This window comes from Protopterus annectens, chromosome 7.part0 (genome assembly GCF_019279795.1).
Source record: "Protopterus annectens isolate FY-2018-M chromosome 7.part0, PAN1.0, whole genome shotgun sequence".
Classification (NCBI taxonomy): domain Eukaryota; kingdom Metazoa; phylum Chordata; order Ceratodontiformes; family Protopteridae; genus Protopterus; species Protopterus annectens.
Genome location: NC_056739.1, coordinates 246,203,843 through 246,220,943, shown reverse-complemented (window position 1 = coordinate 246,220,943; position 17,101 = coordinate 246,203,843).

Below are 17,101 nucleotides of genomic sequence, written 5' to 3'. Positions count from 1 at the left end.
TCTCCCTTTCTCCTCTTTCACTGATTGTTTTTTTACTGGGTCCTTCCTTGTCGGTGTAGCCCCACTCCGTTCGCCCTCGCAATGCTCAGGCTCACTTCACTCCCCTACCCTACCCCCATTCCAACCCACCCCCAGTACAGTTTCCTTTATACTTAACCATCCCTCCCCTTCCTGCCAAGCCATCCACTACGAATCCACTTCCTGCTTATCACCACTCCCACACTTTAACTTCCAATCAAGCATAGCATATTCCCCTACTATACATCCTTTCCTAACTTCCTCTCTCCACACCCAATCCAAACTACTCATCATGCTGCATCTACTTATATCTGCAACACTACTCAATCTGCTCTCTATCTCTACCTCCTATCACTACCACCTCATAAATCCATTCCTCTGTTCTCCAACTTCTCACTCTTACTACAGCTTTCCTACTTCTTCCTTTACCATCTCTCCAAACCTATTTAACACTTCTAGCTCAACTCTGTATAAAAGACACATATTACAAGTTCTCAAACCATCTAATAAGACTAAATCTAAACCAGCCAAATACTGTCAACCTTTCACATCAATTGCTCTTCTCACTAAAGACCTACTCTCCTCCGGGGACATCCACCCCAACCCAGGCCCCTCTACACCTCCCTCTCCCCATCCCCCCATCTACCTTATCTACCTCCTCCTCACAATTCTCTTCCAACAACTTACCAAACATACAACCTCTGTCCCATAACTCACCTCCATGTAAACACCTAACCTTTTATTCACTGAATATTCAAAGCCTAGCTAATAAAACTACTGAGCTGCACTCTTGTATTGCTTACAAAACCCCTCACATCCTATCCCTATCTGAAACATGGCTCAAGCCACATATCTCTAATAGTGAAATACTCCCTCCTGGCTACAACATCTACTGCTCTGACAGACCTTCAAAGAAAGGTGGCAGCGTAGCCATCCTCTGCTCTAACAGCCTTAACCTCTCACCTTACCCCACACATCTATTCCCAGCTTCCACTCTGCTGAACTTCTCATTCTAAACTTTCATCTGAATTCCCACAAAAAACTGGCTATAATTTCCATCTATCTTCCTCCTGGCAACAACATACCCATTCTGGAAAACATCTTATCCTGGTTCACTCTCAGCATACCTTATGAAACACACATCCTTGGCAATATCAATATAGACTGGTCAAAACTCTCTACTGACTCTCCCTTACATAGTATTCACCTTCATGGTTTCCATCAACTCATTTCTACCCCCACTTGCTTCCACAAAACTTCAACCTCCAGCTCCATAATAGACTGGATTCTTACCAACACCCCCCATCACTACCACCAGCCCACAACCTTAACAGACTCCCTTAGTGACCTCCTCCCTACCTCCATCTTGAGATACAACTTCCATACTCTTAAACCCTACCTTTTCAAAGACTGTAGAAAACTATCTACATTTAAACATTGACAGTTTAACTCTATTCTACAAAACATGGACTGGTCCATCCTTAGACAACTCCCCCTAAATGATTCTGTTAACACTTTTAACAGCATTTTCCTGAATACTCTGGACTCCCTAGCTCCCTCCAGGAAGATTAGAGTGAAATCTAATCATGCTCCCTGGCTTTCAAAGGAAACTAAGTCCATCATGAAACAAAGAGACAGTGTCTGGAAAGCCTGAATCAAATCTAAACAAACACCTCTTCTTCTCAAATACAAACAACTATGCAATCTTGCTAAAAAACAGGCAATAATAGACAAAAAATCATGCTATAGCTCAGGCCAACACAAATATAATTAAATCCTCATAAATTTTGGACAACACTTAACAGCATCCTTTACCCAGGTAGTCCCTCTAACAACTCCCCCTACCCAAACACAACTCCTGAGGAAACAGCTACCCTACTTAATTCACATTTTATCTCCTCCATCCAAAATCTCCTACCCTCTCAACCTACCTCTTCCTCTTTTCCTGACTCCACACCCGGCCATAACACTACTTCTTTTTCCTTTAAGCCTGTTCCCATTTCCTACAGCAAATCTCTACTGCTCAAACTCAAACCCTGCTCTCCCTCTTCTGACAAATTACCTCCTACCTTCCTCAAACTCGCAGCTGACTCTATTGCCTACCCAGTGACAATATTAATAAATAGATCTATGCAAGAATCTACTGTTCCTACCCTTTGGAAATCTTTATGCACTATCCCTCCCCGTAAAGGAGGTAACTCCACTGACCCTTCCAACTATAGACTTATTGCCATTCTGTCCCCACTATCTAAGATACTAGAAAAATGTATCCACACTCAACTTTTCAATCACCTTCTCAACCACAACTTACTCACCCCTACCCAACATGGTTTTCGCCCCTGTCACAGCATAACTACTGCTCTACTCTCCTTCACTCACACCATTGCAGAATCTTTGGACAACAATAAACTTACTTCCTGTCTCTTTCTTGACCTCTCCAAAGCTTTTGATACAGTGTTTCATCCATTACTTCTATCTAAACTTGCCACCTTTTACCTCTCCACCTCCACCCTCAGCTGGTTCGCTAGCTATCTGTCTGGACACAAACACTCAGTCAGATGGCTCTCTTCCTCTTCTCCTTTCTTGCCTGTCTCTACTGGTGTTCCACAAGGTTCCATCTTGGTTCCCCTCTTATTCAACATCTTCACCAATGACCTTTTTACACATGCTATCAGTCATCTCATACAATATGCAGATGACTCCACAATTATTTCTACAGCCAACAACATCTTTGACCTACACTCCCTAACCCAAAAAGCTCTACTTTCCACTGAACAATGGCTTTTAAAAAATGTACTGATCCTCAATCCTACAAAAAACAAACTCTTACTCTTTCTGCCCCATTCTCTTACTCATCATAAATCCTCCTTTGTCATTAAGTCCTGCAATAATACTGCTATCCAACCTAACAACTACACCAAACTCCTAGGGGTCATCATCAATGATGAACTAAAATTCAATCAACACATACAACAATGCATAAAGAAAACACATCAGAAACTAGGTCTCTTATACCGGAACAAAAAATATCTCAGTCCCAAGACTTGACTCACCCTAGGACAAGCACTTCTCCTCCCCTCTCTCCTCTATGCCGCTCCAGTTCTCACAAATATCCAAAAAACTACCCTGAACAAACTCCAACAATCCTACCACAAAATAGCCAGATTCATCACTAACTCCCCAAACAACACACACCACTGTATTGCTTTGAAGTCTCTACAATGGCTAGAACTCCCACAACTACTACATCTCTACCAATTTCACATGCTGCACTCTATGCTCTTTAAACCCTCCTACTGTCCATCTATATCTCTCCTAGTCTCTGTCTACACCCCATCTCAACCCCTCCACACCTCTAATCAACAATTGCTTGATATTTACCACCCTAATAAGTCAGTAGGTAAGCTACTCTACAAACACTCTGTGGCCCAAGCCTGGAACAAACATCCCCTGGACATACGCTCAATCTCTCACACCCCACTATTTAAAAAGAAACTTAAGACACATTTACTGCCCCTGCTATGACCCTACATAGTTCTCTCCTCCCCCCACATTGGAATCACTCTCAGTTGATCCTACTCACACTCTGCACTCTTCCTCACTAGCACAGTTACATAGTCTTTTCCTGAAAAAAAAAAACAAAAAAAACGTGCTGTCATTTAACTGTTGCTAGTGCTTATTTCTATTGTTTGCTATGCTTGTTTACTACTGTAATGATTTATTGTACTATCTGGAGCTTTCTCATCGGGTCTCCACTGAAAATGGGACAAAATCCCAGTTGGACTAACCCGGTTAACAAATGTCAATAAATAAATAAATAAATAAATAAATAAATAAATAAATAAATCTTTAAATAATCTAGAGAATTCATAATTACTAGTTTACTCCCTTTATCTGAGGGCTTAAACACCAGTTTATAATTTTTACTGAGATTTTGCAATGTTTCCCATTCCAATTTAGTAAGATTAAATTCCATTTTACTTCGTAAAAAAATCATTGACTTCCTTGTCCACAATAAAATTCATAGCATGATAACATTTTTGTATCATTTCATTTTTAAAAGGAGGCAAAAAAACTGAAGCACTCTGAATTTGTGATAAATCCAGACAACAATAAGCATTACATTCACTTTCTGATTCACAAGAGAAAAAAAATCTTCCTCACTCAACGAACTTACTTCACTTAGCGAATTACTTTCATTCTCCCTGTTGTCTTTGAAAAAATCTTTAAGATGTAATTTACGTGCTAGTCTAAATAAATCTATTTTAACTTCATGAGCCCTAGGTAACACAGTAGGGATAAACTTTAAACCTTTATTCAGCACAGATATTTCACTTTTTAATGAATTTTAATGAGATACATCAAGGGGATTGTGGAGGCTTACAAGCCACGGTTCTTGAGCAAGTTAGAATGAATTTTATGAATGAAGAAAATATTAAAATGTGTCTGCGTAGGAAGGAAGCAATGTTGGTTTTAAAATTTAATACTTTGTACCCTGTGGGGATGAACAAAGAATGCAATTGGAGACATTTTATTTAATATGTATTTTAATGGACTGTATCTGTTTAAATTGTTAATTAAATAATTGATTGTGTATTAGAGATTTTTAGTTATATAAGGGGAAGTAGTATGATAACAAAATGTTACTCTTTAAAGGCTGTTAGTCGAGGTGCTAGAGACATGGTACTTTTGTTCGTTTTACCGGGATTGTGTCAATAAATTCTCTGAACATTTTCAGCTTGGTGATATTTTTTTCAGCGAACTTGAAATACAGGTGTTTATATCTCTGGAGTGAGTTGTTGGTTATTTTTTCTCATTACCACTATAGTCAGGAAATCCAATCTGGCTCAATTAATTTCCAGGGGAAAATCTTCTAGATCCAAATAAGTCATCCCACTACTGTTGTCTACCCTTGTCAGACCCATTACTGTATACAGTGTCTCCTTTGTTATGTATAAATTAAGCATATATCATGACTGGAAAGCTCACAAAGCTACTTACTGAAGAAAATTAAAGGCTTTAAATTCTTCAACTATCCTGATACATTAGTATGACTCTCTTCACATGCAGTAGCCTACAGGTTGCTCCAAAGTGACCTGTGTCTCACTTTTCAAGCCAAGAAAGACACAGTCCTATTTGACTTTCTATCTCTTTGCAAATCCAGTAGCTCTACACTAAGGACACAAACGTACACTAACAAATAAACAAGTCTGATTGCGGAGAGAGGTTTTCTAACTCAACATAGTCCAAGCCTACAGAATAAGTTTACACTGCAGGTCAAACAAAGTACTACTTTGGCTCCTTTTAAGGCTAGTCTTGAGTTTTGGATGAGTAGTCCCAAATTTACAACAGGGTTACAGCGTATATCCCTGCTTGATTTGGGAGGTGAACACTATTAAGTGCTTAAAAATGGAAGCACACACTTCCAAGTTTGTTTACTTAAAGGCGATTATGACTAGGCATCTCATAGTCCTCATGATCACTAACTAACATTGTCTGCATGCTTCTATTTTTCTAAATCTAGATATTCAGTTATAAACAGCAATGAAACTGTGCTTTTAAATGGAATGATAACAGAACAGCTGCATCTTGATTTTATGAATGCTGGTTCAGACACCATGATAAAGTGTTTTTTTTTCTTTTTTTTTTGGTTGAACACATTGAATGCATTATTTTGGGACAAATAAGTTGTGGTTTACTTTGTTGTTATAATGGCACAATAACCAAAAAACATTTATATAATATGTATTTTCCCCATGAGAAAAACAAAAGTGTAGTTATTGTTGGAAATTAATCTAATAAAATATTCATTAGGTGTACTATGAAGATATAATAGTAAAGAAAAAAATTCTGAAGCCAAACTTTGGGCTGTTTTTATTACTCTCATGAACTAATGCAGACCAATATTTTCAGCTCCTCTTGTCTGCGGAATTCCAAGGCATTGTATTTCCCTTCTGACAGAGTACATCTCTTTTGACTCTGAAGAAGCCATATAAATAGTCCTCAAATAAAACATATTCTGATTATTCTCTTCATACACAGATACTCCCTGATCCAAACATGTACATTTATACTCTCCCTGAAGGTGTTATCGATAGTTGTTTAAGTGTGATCAACTAATGTTAGTGGTCAGAGAACACTGTAGTATATTGCCTCCCTTTGTACAAGATCAACTGCTTTATAACTGGGTGTACCTCTTTTTGTTTTTTATTTTTTTGTCAACCTACTGCATTTTGCTCAGTGGTTCCCTTATTTCATTTCATTGATCCATTCATTCATTCATGTCTTGAGACAGAAGTCAGACACCATCAAGCCTCAGTGAGAGTCCTATGGCCTATATCATTTCATGTTGGAGGGTGTAATAAACTCATCTGTTATACAATGAGGATAGAGTTAGCTGATAGGGAAGAAGCCAGTGTGATGGATGCAAAAGACTCCCCTCCCAACTCCTGCAACTCCTAACCCCTGCAGTGTCATTCTTGAGCTTCACTATTTGACACTTTCTATGGTCCTCATGAATGTATCTTCAGCTAGCGTGGCACACTGCTAGGTAGCACTTGCTTAGTAGCTCATTCTACACAGGTACAACATTTAGGTCACATGGAAGTTGTGAGTCAGTGTCACCTCCTCCTCTTGCAATGACCACTCATTCATACCCTCTGTGGACCATCCTCTATAGTGCTCTTACAGCTAATCCAACATAGGTAATCTAGAATGTAAGAAAACTTTATTCTTTAGTGCGACAGGTGTGGGCTACCTCTTTTTGTTTTTTAATACAGTTTTTCTCCTTCACCTACAAGCTGGTAAACCATCAATGAGTATTTTGTTGAAGCCCTATAATTCCCCTGCACATGCCCAAAACAATCCTAGCAGTGGGGCAGTGCAAGGGATTTGTTAACCACTTATGAATGTGATGATATTCCCAATAACACTTGCTGCTTGCACATGGACATTTCCGTTCACTCTGTAGTGTAGTCCAAGGAGTTACAGGCACAGTGTGCATCTTGTACCTCAAACCCTCTCTATTGAGAGTGGTGAGAAGGCACTTCCTCATCATTCCTGTTCCTTCACAGCCAGATATTACAGAATCCAGTTTGCTAAGAGAAACTGTGTCATCTAAGTCGTCATCATTCATACGTGGATGGTAAGGAGCTGGCCATGACAAGACAGTTGTCTGATGTAGACTGGGATCAACTGAAAGGGATTCTGGTCATAATACTGCATTTTATCTTGTTTCTCTCTGTCGGTCTCTGTCACAAATGCCCACACACACGCACACACACACACATGCACACACACACACACACACACACACACACACACACACACACACACACACACACACACACACACACACACACACAATTTGTTTTTCAAGAATAACATGTCTTACACAATCACATTATGAAGAATTATTACAGAAGTATATCTGAATACCTTTTAGCATGGGAGGTAGTCACTCAAAAATCCCATCTGCCAAGCATTTACAATCTGTTACAATGTGAGGAAGGAAGACCAGTTCTCAAATGCAGCATTTCCATAAATGTATTCTTTATATTAACTGCCAAACTTCCAAAAACTCAACAGCATTAGAAAAACCCAACAATGAAAAACAACTAAGTCATATTTAAAATCTAACTACCCTCTTTTGCTAAAGTTTTCTCTCAAATTATGTGTAGATAGTTCAAGACTATATTTCAGACTTTATTAATTTTTACACCATCATCTGCAGGACATATCACTTGTTTCTATTTTCTGATATTTGAAGTTTTAGTATTCAGTATTATAAGATCTAGCAAGATTTTTTCATTTCTGATTAATATGTTTACATTAGTTATAATAGTCAAAAATACATACATAGTAACATTAATATTACCTGGCCAGATTCATTCACACATTTCCTGTAAGTCTTGTTTTAGTGGATCTAACATGGGGGATTGAGGAAAATATATAACAGAAGTTACCTAGCACAAAATCATCATATCTTCAACAACTTGGCTACACAGTGGGAAACATCCCAAGTCTAGATGGAGTGCAAAAATACCATCCTAATAAAACTGAGCCATTTTAAGCCTAGCCAATTATCCCTTGTGAGACTCAAACCCTGCACCTTGTATTTGTAAGGCAAACACCTTAGCCATTAGACCACCCTCCCAACCTCATAGCATGCCTACGGGTTAACATTACTTTACCACAGTCTTACTGAGTGTTTGAAATGCTTAGTTGTCTTTTATACATCAGACTGTATCTGTTCATTTCACTTGTTTTCATTCCAAGAGGTATCATATAAAATGTGGTCATAACATTATAAGTTCATAGGTAAGTACTAGGCTAGCTGCCCTTGTGGGCCGTTTTAAGTCTAGCCAGTTTCCCTTTTTGTGCTAAAATTAACCAATCCCATTTGGTTAGAGATTGGCCTTACCCATGGTCGATAGTTATATATTACCCCAAATGAAAATAACGGGGATCAAACCATATATAATTCGAGGGGACGCATGCATGAGATAAAGCATGTAGGAGCTGCCTCTCCCCATTAGTAGTATATCTCCCATCTATAGATTCAAGTTGCACTTAAATATGGACAGGGGTGAACCTTGTTTTATGTGGATGGGGAATCTGTTCCAGAGAAACAGTATCCTCTGTGAGATATGCCTGCCTCTCCAAGTCATTCTATTGATGTTACAGAAGAGGTTTAGATCCCTAGACTGAACACTTCTGATGCCATTTGACTTGCAAATATGCAGAAAATCCATCAGTACTGGTTCAGAGGATGCCTTGTATGCCAGACACAGGTCACCTCTTTTCAGTCTATAAGATACCAAGTATAGTGACAGGGCTTTGAGGCAGTCCGTGTAAAATACATTGTTTAAAGCCTTGTATCTTTTTAGAAAGGGATTTCTCTGGGTACTTCAGTTCTTGCATATATCTGGACAGATGCATGCCAAAAGGGGCATTATATACAATGACTGGCCAAATGAGGGATTAATAAAGTGGAACAATGATATCCCTAGATCTAAACACAATCCCTTTATTTATAAGCTGTGCAATATAGATGGACATTCCTGCAGCAATGGACACATTTTGATCAAAAGTTAGGGCACTGTCCACGTAATCTCCCAAATCTGTAACAACTAGGTCAACTCTCAGGGGCATATTGTTAATGTGGTAGTGCCTTGTGATAGATGACATCCCAAAGGTTATGATAATGCATTTTTGGCACTTAGTTCCAGTCCATGATTTTGACACCAGTTATTTATTTGGGACTAACTTTCCTGTAGGATGGCAAAGTCAGTTGGGGATTCAATGACTACCCCTAGCTTGAAGTTATCTGCAAACATAGTCAGCCAGAGCCCTTTTCTATTTGTTTTAACTTCAGAAAAGTGGATGCCAGAGGGGACAGATCCCAGCTCTGTACACTGGGTGACACCACTAATGACTGGTTTCTTTGTGGAGGTAACTTTCCCTGTGATTTCCTGCATCCTATCTGTCAGCCAGTTGGCAATCCTGTTAGTGACTTGGGGGTTTATTCCGAGTTTATTTAGATTCTCTACCATGCCTGAGTGGGGAATTGTGTCAAAGGTTTTGTCCAGGTTGAGGTATGTGATATGCACCATTTTGCCTTCATCCATTGCTTGGATGATTTTACCTCATTGGTTCTGCTTCTGCCTTGTTTGAAAACATAATTTCACTGATAATAACTAATCCTCTCTCTTGGAAGTGGATAATTTGAAGTTTCTTAAACATGTTAGCATTTAATCAAAGATTTCTCTAGCAATCCAACAACTATATATTTTTACATAATTTTCGTATACTGGTCCCACATTAAGAGAATACTACCATGTATCAACAATTCTAAATACAGCAGTTTTGGAATCCTATTCAGATTTCTCATGACATACCCAACCTGTGTTCTCTATTCCATGTCTTATTAATACTCAATAACTGTTCGCGTCATTCATTCATATTAGTATTCCTTACCACCTTTTTAGTCAGTGACATTAAAGCCATAGTCATTATTTTACCTTTTTGTCTTCTACAACACCTCTTCCTTTTAAATATTTCATAAACCCCTTTCTTCCCTTGATACTTTAAAATTAAAGATGATTTTTACCTAGCTTCACAGTCTTTGGCAGGGAATCCCTGAAAAATACTTTAGCATTGCTACTATACCATATAATGAAAAATAAGGGATTACCAGTCCCCTCACACTCATTGGAAGAGTAGTATCATATTCCAGGACGGATCTGGCTTTCATCCTGCCTAAATAAATAAAGATGTATCCTTCCTTATTTTACTTATTTTATGAAAAATACATAATGGTAAAGAAAATAAAACAGTTGACTTATTTCTTTCTTTTTTTTTGTTGTTATTTACTTACTTGCCAGAGTATTTACCAATTTCTGGCTCAGCCAAGGTGAAATATAAAACACTTGACATACAAAAAAGGCAGATTGTAAGCAATAAAAGAGTAGCTCAGATATTTTATATATATTTCTAGTAAACAAGCAAGTGTAATGCACATTAGTTTCTAAAGTGGGCTGACTATCATTCACACTGTGACAGAAGAGAAGTGGGAAATAAATAGGAACAGTGTGTTGGGGGATATGCCCTGTATAGAAGCAGAGGAGCTGGCTTGGATGAAGAGGTGCTTGTTTGAGTTACATTCTGTAAGTGTTGCTTTCCTTCAGGTTGATAGAGAGAGATTGTCAAAGAGTAGGTGCTTGAGTGGGGAATGTATGTGCAGCATTGTGGAGTTTAGTTCCAGGGGTAATGAAAGTTACTGTGGTTTTTGAGCAAAGTCTCAGGTTGTATAAGGAGATTGTTGGTGATGTTTATCTCCGATGGCAGTAAATGTCTCAGATGGAGTAGTTGCTGAGTTGTAATCCTAAGAGTAAGATAGATCTCAGTTATATGGGTAGCTATTTGGATTTTTATACAGTGATACAGTGTTACTGACTGAGGGGTGAGTTTGCAATAAATTGGCAGGTACTGTTAGAGATTGCTTGGATTGTGGTGATATTTTCCTAGAAAAAGATGCAAAAAATGGTTAGTCCATATTTATATATGAGAGAAGAGAACTCCTTTGTTGATGGCTGCTCTGGCTGGTTGGGATAGAAAAGAGGAGATTGTTTTGGCATGAAAGACAAGGGATTTTATTGTTGCACGCCCTCTGTTTCTGTGGAAATGAAAGTTTAGAGACTAATTATAGGTTCACAGGTAGGTACTAGGCTATCGGCCCTGGGGCCTATACAAGCCCAGCCAAAAAGATACCCTGGCTTTTGCCACCCAAAAAAAATATTTTCCTGTGCCACTGTCGAGTAGAGCCACAGAAGTGATCCCTGGGGTGAATTTCCTATTTCCCATCCAATCATCAAGATTTTTCTTGAAGAGTGCTAATGAGGAGCTTTGTTTGATATAGACAGGTAGTTTATTCCAGAGTATGGGAAGTCTCTGGGACAGGAATCTATCCCTCAGGCATGTTCTGTTTATTGTGGTGACAAGGTTTAGGTCCCTAGAGCATGTAGCTCGGAGGGACTGGGATTTCTTTAAGTGGAGCATGTCCAACAGCTTTGGGTTTCACATAGCTTTAGCTTGGTATGTTAGGCAGAGATCACCTCTGAGTAGGTGATATGTAATGGAGTAAAGCTGGAGTTTTTTGAGACGGTCTGCATAGGGCATCTGATTGAGGCCGGTAATCCTCTTTGTGAGGTATTTCTGCGGCCTTTCCAGTTGTTGTAGATGTCTTATGAGGTACATACCAAAAGGGGCGTTGTACTCTATAATGGGTCTAATGAGTGATGAGTAGAGGGGAACAATTACCTCTTTTTTTCTGGATGAGAAACCTTTTGTGATGAGGCGTGCCACGTAGAAGGATTTCCTGACTTCTGTGGTGATGTGATTATCAAAGGAGAGACTACTGTCCACCTGTGTCCCAAGGTCTCTTATCACACTTTCGGTGTTAAGTATACTACCGGCTATGTTGTATTTCATGGGTACAGAGTTTTTACCAAAGGGGATGACAGTGCACTTTTTGGCATTGAGCTTGAGACCATGGCTTTGACACCAGGCATCTGTCTCAGTGAGGCCCTTTTGTAGGATATCCACATTGTTAGGAGTTTTGATTATGGCTCCTAGTTTGCAGTCATCTGCGAACTTCATTAGCCAAAAACCTTCTGTGTTTGCCTGTACTTCAGAGAAGTAGATACCAAACAGGAGAGGACCCAGGACTGAACCTTGTGGTACTCCACTTGCCACTGGTCTGAAGCCGGATTTGGAGTGTGCTACTTTCACAGTGTGGGTTCTGTTAGTGAGCCAGTTGGCAACCCATCTTGTGACAAAGGGATTTATACCTAGTTTAGTGAGTTTATCTATAATTCCAGAGTGGGGGATGGTGTCAAAAGCCTTGGCAAGATCAAGATAGGCTGTGTGAACCACCTTACCCTCATCTACAGCTTTGGTGACTGCTTCAGAAAAGTCTATCAGGTTTAGGAGACATGATCTGCCTTTTACAAACCTGAACTGGATGGGGTCCAGAGTATGGAGATTACCAATGTCTTTGTTTATAAGTTCCATGATGATACGTTCCATGGCCTTGCAGACCAGGCTCGTCAGGCTAATGGGGCGGTAGTTCCCGGGGTCCGTGGTGAGTCCCCCCTTGTGAAGTGGGATAACCTTTGCTGTACGCCATTCTTCAGGCACAAAGCCTAAGGTGAGGCTATGATTGAACATGGTACTTAGGTAGGGTGCCAGTTTGTTCTGTAGTTCATGTAGAATGCAGCCTGGGATGCAGTCTGGTCCCATGGATGCTGTGTTCTTGGCTTTGGAGAGTGTGGTTTTTACCTGTGCAGCCATGATTACAGGTACTTTGCATTCTTCCAGTATAGAGATGGGCTCTTTAGGGTGTGAAAGGGGGGTAAAATTAGCACTGAACCTATCTGTCAGGATGTTGGCAATATCAGTTGGGTCTGTATATTTAGTGCCATTGTGTTGTAACTCAGAGCAGATCTGAGTGTTGCTATTGAGATTCTTGACATAGCTATAGAATGCTTTGTGGTTGTCTTTACAATCAGTGGTGATTTTGTTTTCATAACTAGCTTTGGAGGATTTTATTAGGGATCACAGCTTCTTACTGAAGCTGACGAGGGAGCTCCTCCACTCATGGAATTTTACTCTCTTTTGTCAACAGTTTCTTCCTTCTGTTGTACAGTTTGTTTATGGCAGGGGACCACCATATTGGCTTCCTTTTTTGGAGGATAGCATCTTGGTTCTGTTTGGGATACCATGATCCATGCACTCATATAAGTGCTTATAAAGTGCAGTTGTGTAGGATTCAGTATTTGTAACTGTATTGTCCATCTGCATGGGTGTCATGAAGTCCACCACTTCTGTCTTAAGAAGCCTGAAATTGGCTTTGGAGAAATTTTTTACCATGGTTTCCTTAATGGGGGGTGGGGGCAGAATGTGGATATCTAGGGTAATTAGCTTATGGTCTGATTGGGCCAATGAGGCTTTGACTTTAAGTGTGGAACACCGGTCACTCATGTTGGTAATGACTAGATCTAGGATATTGTTGCCCCTGGTGTGGGTGTGGATAAGTTGATCCAGAGCATTGGAGTTTATGAATTCCAGTAAGCATTGAGTGAAGGAGTTGGTACACGAGTAGTTTTCTCAGTTAATGGTGGGGTAGTTGAAATCATCCATTATTAGGGTGTTTTGTTGAACCCTAATATTTTTAAGTACATCAGGAAAAGAGGAGTGGGAATCCTGGGCATGGCGGGGGATCTGTAGCAAGCTACAATTTGGATTGCAGTTTTGCCCAGAGTTAGTTGCACTTGGATAACCTCAGCTGCATTATGCTGAGCAACTAGCCTGGAGGCGTGGATATCCTTAATGAATATGGACACACCTCCGCCTTTGGTGTTCCGGTCCAGGTTACATGGCCGAAAAGTGAGGTATGAGTTATAGCCTGGTAGTGCAGGGGTGCTCTCTGGAGCCTTGAACTAGGTCTCAGTTACTGCACAGATATCAATGTTTTCCATTTTAAGGAGTGCCTCGAGTGAGTACATTTTGAGATTTAGACTTCTAGCATTGAGTAGTATCAATTCAGTTTTTGCTTGCCTGTACCTGTTACAGTGGTGAACTTGTCATTTGAACCTTGCCTAAAAAAGACACTATAGGGGCGGCAAGAACCTTAGCCAGTATCCAGAATCCCATGGGTGACAGGTGGAGGCCATCTATGGCAAAGCATTGTGATCTGTCGACCATGTCATCCCAGGCAGACAGATACTGGATCCCTTTAGAATGACACCAGAAGCTTAGCCAATTGTTGAAGTCAATCATTTTGTCCTTGTACTACGGCATCATTCTGGGTGATGGCAGAATGTTACTCAGGGCTAGGGTCATACCTGCCTGGGCTACAAGATCAGAGAGCTCTTCCATGTCTCTTTTCATGTAGTCCAGGGAGGTACGTCTCAGGTCGTTCACACCAACATGGACAATGACAGAGTCATATTTGTACTTGTTGTGGAGTGATCTGAGTGCGTGGGTTATGTGGTGGATCCTGGCACCCGACAGGCAGCTGACAGTAACCTTCTCCTTGTTTAGCCTGGTGAGTGGGACATCAGTCTGCCTGACTATAGAGTCACCAATGTCTAGTATGTTGGGTACGTTGTTTTGCCTTATTGGCTGTGGTTGAGTGGCACACTGAGTCTGTGGGCTATGTGTCATTTGGGTTGTGTTGGGGGAGTGGAAGTTGCTTGCATTTCTGCTTTGGAGGTCTCTGTTGCTTGAGCAGATTATTATTGAGAGCCTCCACAAATGTTTTTGTGTTTCTATGTGTGGATTCTGGTGGTGTAGATTTAGTGAGACTATGTGATGAGTGTGGTGTGGTGCAAGTGTTTACCTTCTCCTCTTGACTGTCAAGTTCAGTCTTGATTGGAGAGAGCTTTACCTCCAGTTTGGCTAGATAAGTGCATCTCTCACAGGTTGTAGTTTTGGGTGGTAGGAGGAGAGGGTTGTCTGTGTACATGAGACAATTTCTACATTGCCCCAAGATGCCCATATTCAGCAGATAGACAGGAGAAAACACTGGGAGCTGACCCTTGGACATGCCTGAATAAAAAACTATTTTCCTCTAGTTAAGTGAGGAAAGTGAGTACAAGAGCTGTTTTTCTCTAAGCAAGTGAGGAAAGTAAGTACCAAAACTGTTTTCCTCTAGGTAGTGAGGAAGGTTGAGTGCTGTATCAATTTGTAGCTTATTTAGTGCTTACAACAAGTTCTGAACAAGTACTTTGCACGAATAAGCAAATTCAAGTGCTAAAACTAAGAATCTGCATCTAATCTAGACTAGTTTACAGGAAAGAAACAAGTGCAAATGCAGGCTTTCAAATCAGAAAGTTGAGAGAGATGGAAAAACTGCCCAAACGGCCAATAACTACAATTTCTGGGCCAGAACCACTCCTTATGTGGTAGATAGGTTATCTAGTGCTTACCACTCCCACTAATAAGCTAGAAGGCTTCCCTCCAACACAGAAAGCTTGGAGGGGGCTCAGAAGCTTACATACAGTCCTGGATACAGCAAATCTGAATCTGGACTACACTAGTTACAGGAAAGGTAGGAAGCAGGCTTAGATTTATATATATATATATATATATATATATATATATATGGTTCTACCTGACATAGCCGAAACCACACAACACCGACAACCACATCACCGACACCACATATTCGACAGTCCATAAACACGAAACCACACATAACCGACAACGAAATAACCGACGGTACACAAACACGAAACCCCATACACTGCACACACCACAATAACAATTATTAAAAACAAAACACATCCCCATTCCACAAACCACACACACAACACAAGCACACCAAAATCCTTACAAGCCCACACTAAACCTTACCCTAACCCTAAGGTCCGTCACTATCATACACTTACCTACCGCTCCTAACCCTAACTCACTTAACCCGCCCCTACGCTCCTAACCCTAACTCACTTAACCCACCCTATGCTCCTAACCTAACTCACTTAACCCACCCCTATCGCCTCCCTAACCCTAACTCACTTAACCCACCCCTATCGCTCCCTAACCCTAACTCACTTAACCACCCCTATCCCCACAGACCGTCAATCTCCACACTTACCTGCCTCGCACCCGAGCGTCCGTCACTACCGCATACTCACACAGCCTTTCCCCATGTCGGCATCCTCGGCGTTGGTGTTGTCATCCGTCGTGTCGGTCTTCTGCATTGTCGATGTTCTGCAACCCGCGATTCGCCGGTCTTCTTCGTTTCGATCTTCTGGAGCTCAATTCGCTGTCGGTCTTCTGCGCTGTCGACGAAGTCAGGTAGAACCATATATATATATATATATATATACAGAAAAGTAGCTAAAACAGCAGTAAAAACAATTCAAATGCAGTGCAAGCTAGCACACTTGCGTATGTAGCAATGTTAGACCAAACAGTTTTAAAAAATGCAATTAAATTAAAAATGACTAAAAACAAGTGCAGAAGGAGGCTATTAGGTAGAATGAGGTAAAGAGATGGGACTGGGGGGAGTGTCCCAGATCAAATCTACAGTGGGGGCGGGCAACTGCAAAAGCCTCCAAATTTAAAACAACAAGACAGGAATAGGGAGAGTGGGTAGGGAAAAACCAACACCTTCAGCAGAGATCTGAAAAACTATACAGTGAAGCAAAAATAACAGTGCACAACTCTGAAGTCAGCCAGCAATGATATAAAATTAGTCAAACAACAATTAACAGTACACAACTCTGAAGTGCCAGAAAAATATACTTAGATCTGTATATCTCCAGATAGTTTGAAGATCATTCTCTCAGGACATAGCTCAAGCTATAATTCCAGGTATTTGAAGGTAGAGGTAAGTTCTATGGAATGGTTGTATAAGTAAGATAGTTAAAGTGTCAGGTGTTTGGTGAAGTTTCAAAAAGCACAGCTATTGTCTTAAAGGGGTCGAAAAGTAGTTTATGATTTATGAGACATGGATGCAGCTCATGCAAGTGTGACTAGAGCTGGGATTGAATGTTGGTGTGAAAGTGACTGTGGG